General features: G+C 30.1%; 1 pseudogene; it reads left to right on the top strand.

Annotated features, from left to right (window-relative positions):
* Positions 1–2,775: 2,775 nt before the first annotated feature.
* On the top strand, positions 2,776–5,095 carry LOC106360995 (annotated as a pseudogene).
* Positions 5,096–5,361: the final 266 nt, after the last annotated feature.

Here is a 5,361-nt window from a genome sequence, read left to right on the forward strand (position 1 = left end):
TATTATTTCTCTATTCCATGTTTTCATAAATGATTACATCTGTGTTCTTTAAAACGAACGTGAAATATCTCGAATTTTTCAATTTTTATTTGGGTGCTTGTGATCCCTTGGTAAAACGGAAGATAACGAAATATTTTACACTTTTCTTTTATAAATATTTTACACTTTCTTTTTCTACGAAACCAAATAAACTACGAAACAAAGAAAACAGTATAAAATTATATAAATTCGCAACCAACATATTAACCAAGTTGTAGTAGTAGATAAATGATTTCTTTTTTTTTGTAAAATAATGATTTCATTTTGTTGCTGTAGGTTAGTGGACAATTCGCCTAAAAAAATGGAATTAGTCCCTATTTCGTAGATAAAAATATCTGAATTTATATAGACATCAAAGATAAGTTTAGTTTTGAGACTCAAATTTAAGGATAAGTTCGGCTGTTTAAAAACAATCGACAAACAAGTGCATATTTTAATGATGGAATGATTGTATTATATGAATACACTTATACTGAAACAACTTACTGCTGCAACCGTTAAAAAATTAGCTTTATTAACTACTCTTTCCGTTTCTAAATAGATGATGTTTTGGAGAGTTTTTGATGTTTCAAAATACATGATATTTTGTTATTTTATATTAATTTTAGATTTATTAAAAACTGTGTGACCAATGAGATTTTATAGTTTTTGTGATAATTGGTTGAATTAATTTTATTTTATATTTTAATGCTACTTTTTAGATAAAAAAATGAATGTTTTCATTTTTGTGCATTTAACTAAAACATCAACTATTTTGAAACAGAGGGAGTATATCTTAAGATACTATAGAATGCCACTCGGGTATTAATTAGACTACTAGATTTTAACATGTGCAACCGCGCATATATTTTTTAAAATTAAATTAAGGAAATTGTAAGCTATGTCGGTTGCGTATCTCGGTTTTGCATGGGGTGAAAAATCAAATTGATATATTAGATAAGTAATTTGTAATTTGATAATTCTATTCAAAGCAGAAAATTTTCTAGTGTTTTTGTCTGAAGAATATATTTATTTTTTAGAACATATTCACTTTATTTTTAATATATGATGTTTTAAAGAATTCTTTTTACTTCAAATTAGATGATATTTTCAATTTTCAATGCAAGTTTATTCGTTTTTTCTTTTTATATTTCCAGTTAGCATTTTTATTGGATGAATTATGATTAGGTGAATACTTAACAATGTTTTTGGTTAGATAAATTAGAATTTTTTTTTTTTAATTTGTGTGAACAAATCTAAATTTCAAAGTAACAAAAATGAAAATAGTGTCATTTAGTTAAATATATACATTAGTATATCTATATTTGTAAATTTATTTGTTTCACAGACAAAAATATGCTTTATTTTTTATTATATATATTACAATTTATTTTATTTGTCAAATTATTTTTCAATTTAGATTTAACGTCTGAACATAATTATAGAGAATAGTACTAAATATATATTATTAAATATATTTAAATTTATTTATATGATTATAAACTAATTCTATTATATTTTTTTAGAATGGTATTAATTTGATAAAAATTGTTAATAATATTAACGAACAATCACATGTTGTGATATTTTTTTGACATCATCAAAATAATAACATTAATCATATATTATGGTTGCATAATATAATATTAAAAATAATATACACGAGTATATGTATATATAATTATATATTATGATTGCATAACATATGGATTTTTTTGTTAATGAGGTGATTTACAAATAGTTAATGGCCTACAAAATAATTATATATGATGTTAATAATTATTAGATTAATAGGTAAAAAAAAAATTTTATCAATCAGTTGGTATATTTGATTATATTTAATTTATTTGTCTTGAATAAATATTTTTAATTTAGTATATATTAACAATAAAAAAATTTGAAATTTTCTTTGAAGATAGTATATTATTGATTTAAGTAAGATATTAAAAAGATATATTTGTGATTATCTTATATAATAAAACAGACTTGCCTCTCTCCTTAGGCTATCCAGCTCAGCAAAGAAGGAGGGGCATTTTTGGACACGTCAGCACCTCTTTTTTAAAAGAAATCGACAGATTCTGTGACTTTTCTTGGACTGGGCCATTCATTTATATTCTTTCTGGTCTGGGCAATAAAGATTTTCATCCCTGGCCAATTAAAGTGCAAGTAGGGTTAACATCACCTTCTCAGCTTCTTAGAAAAAAATTGCCTGATACCGTTGATAATCTCAATGTTACGTTTCCAGTTTTGCATTAGTAAGTTCTTTATTCCGAGCTTTAGCTTCACCACCCTGCTCTTCACACTCTGAATATTCATCTGTCTCATCATCTCCCATCGTAACCGACGGAAGGTCTGACTATAAATCTCCGATCTCCCAGCTATGAACAACACAACTTCAACCAAATTGAGAAGAATATACTTGATAATTATAAACTTCGACGACCGCTGTATTCCTCCTGCTCTACGTCTCACCGTCTGGCTAAGACAAAAGCTCACCGGCTCTGTCTTTTTATGACAAAGAAGCTTCACTGGTTCTGTCATGTCTTATTTCCTTGACTTCGCTTTGGTTCCTGGGTCTGAGGTTATACTCGTCTCTCTTCTTTAGTTCCTGGGGTAGTTGTGACTGTGTCTTGCTTTTACACTTCTTTCTGATGTTTGGAATGATTGAAGTTGATAGTTACACTCGTGTTATGTATGTAGACCATATTTGAATCTGTAATGTTTCAAGATTGCATTTTTACTATTTTGAGTTATGAGATGACTGGTGATCTTGCTGAGATCAGTGACTGAGTGATTCACTGACGATTTGTTTTGAGTTTATTATATTGACTCAACAGGTAACTAACTGATCGATTCTACTTCTACTTGCAGGACTCTTCTGTTCTTGCACCATACTGCGTCATGATGTGTTGGGTCAGGTTTGTTTTTTTGATAAATTTTATAAACACTAGAAACTTTTGAGTCAGCTTTTGTTTTTGGTTATTCAATGTGTCATTTTGTGAATGCAGGAAACACTTTTGAATCTCTTCCTTCGCAACTACCTGCCCTACAACCTTTATGACAAAGTAGAGAGGTTGAGATCAATGCACCAATATTTGAGGCACATTCTAACCAACAGGTTTATCTTTTATATTCTTTCATAGCACTTGGTTATTGTAGCTTTCTAGATCTGCTAGGCTTTGCTCTCCCATTATGTTCTTATATTTACCTTTTGTTTCTTTTCCCTGCCTTACTTGTGTCTTCTTAGACCTCCATATCTACAAATGTAATATAGTGTGTATATATATACACATCTCACAGAATGTGTTCTTACAGTTGTTGATATTTGTGCAACTCGGCAAAATCTGGACGACCCAACTAGAGTAAACTGATGCAAAAGAGAGCCTCCTTCAGGCGGCTAGAAAAGCACTTGTCGCTACTCTAGGCTTCAGAGTCCAATGCGTCAAGTGGGCTATTTTAGTTCGACTCCTCTTGGGTGAAATCCCATAACGATCCATCTTCACTCAAAAAGGAATGAGAAAGCTCTTACGCCATATTTGGAACTTACCAATGTAAGTGTCAATCTTAGGAATTCTTGCGTCTGTGACACTTTCTAGATTAAAGTTAAGTTACTCTTCTTGCTGCTGTAGACCTCCTTTGTTGTCCTAGCCTTCTTTGACATTTAACTAGATTTATGCATCATCATGTTGATTCTGAAATAAGGATTTCATACTAAAAATATATTTGAATTTTGTCAGGCAGTGAGGATAGGTGACTTAGAGCTCAGTAACGTCCAAGAGAGGTTTGAGACATTTTCTGTAAACATGACTCACAACCTCATAGTCAGGCTCCGACACAAACAGAACAGGACTACGCAACACTAGCATCTTACGCAACATTAGCATCTCTTACTCAAGAATCTCTCTAACAGATGTTGCCCAGAAGCTAAGGCTAAACTCTGCATACCCGATGGCAGATGCATAAAGCATAGTGGCTAAATCCATAAGAGACGGAGCAATCAACGCGACCATCGACCACCTGAAAGGTTGTATGGTCTCAGAGAAAATATGAGACATCTACTCCACTAACGAGCTACAGAATGCCTTTAACTCGAGAATTGCCTTCTGTTTGAACATGCACAATGAAGCGGTGAGAGCGTTGAGGTTCCCACCAAATACACACATGGAGAAAGAGAGTGAGGAGAAGAGTAGAGAGAGATGAAACAACAAGAAGTGGAGCTCACTTAATAAATGGCTGAGGAAGATGATGACGACTTCTAGATTTGATACAAATTCTCGCGTCTCGTCTCTTTTGTTAAATTAACTGTCATTTTTCATCTTCTTATGCACATCAGTTCTTTTACTTTATGAGTAACAGAACTCAATATATTTGCAAGTGTTCCAAGTTTCAAAATGTGATGCTGATAGTGCATATTAGCATGACATGATTTAGTATGTCTTGGCGTTTGGTCTGGATAGGCTTTTAGGTCCGGCTTCGTGAACTCTTTTCAAACCACCACAAAACAATATTTGCACACATGAAAGCTTCCAACCTTAAACGCAACTATAAACTACTATGCATAGTACATTATTTGAAGACAAATTTTGTACCGTAAAGAAACTAAATCTCTTTTTTTTTTGCGTGAATACCAAGTTAATATTAAGAACACTCCCATGTTTGAAAACACAACTCAAGAGTTATTGTGGTTAGTTATTGTGGTTATTTTCCCAGCCTAAGACCCCCAAAAAAATCGTTTAACCCAAATACCAAAAAAACATTAATACATAATCAAAACATTTTTAGTTTTGTTTTGAAAGTAAAAATAACAAAATAGAACAAACAAAAATGATTATTTTGTGACAGTCATTACTTGAGCTTGGTGAAAATCTTAGTTAAAAAATAATAAAATTAGACAAAATACTTAATAAAATAAATACGAAGATCAATAAAAACTAAAAGAAGAGAAATGCATTTATAATATTGCTTAACATGTTTTATAAAATCCAGATCAATAAAAAAGTGAATTGCATGAAAAAATGTTCATTTGGTAAGCAAAATCAAGGTTAAAGAAATTAATAAGAAAAAAGTGAATAACCATAGTTAAAGATTACTATATAATAAAAATATATAATATAAACAAATAAACAATAAAAATAAAAAATATAACTCAAAAGTATATAAAATTTAAGAATAAAAGAAAAAAGCATAAGAACAAAAAAGTAGGAAACTATAATTTTATATTGCTTTCATATTTCACAAATAAAAAATATATATTAACATGAACTACACTGACTTTTTTTTACTACTAAACATAAGTTAAAAATAATTAAAAAGAAAATGGTGGAAACCAAAATAATAAATACA

This window comes from Brassica napus, chromosome A4 (assembly GCF_020379485.1).
Source record: "Brassica napus cultivar Da-Ae chromosome A4, Da-Ae, whole genome shotgun sequence".
Lineage (NCBI taxonomy): Eukaryota > Viridiplantae > Streptophyta > Magnoliopsida > Brassicales > Brassicaceae > Brassica > Brassica napus.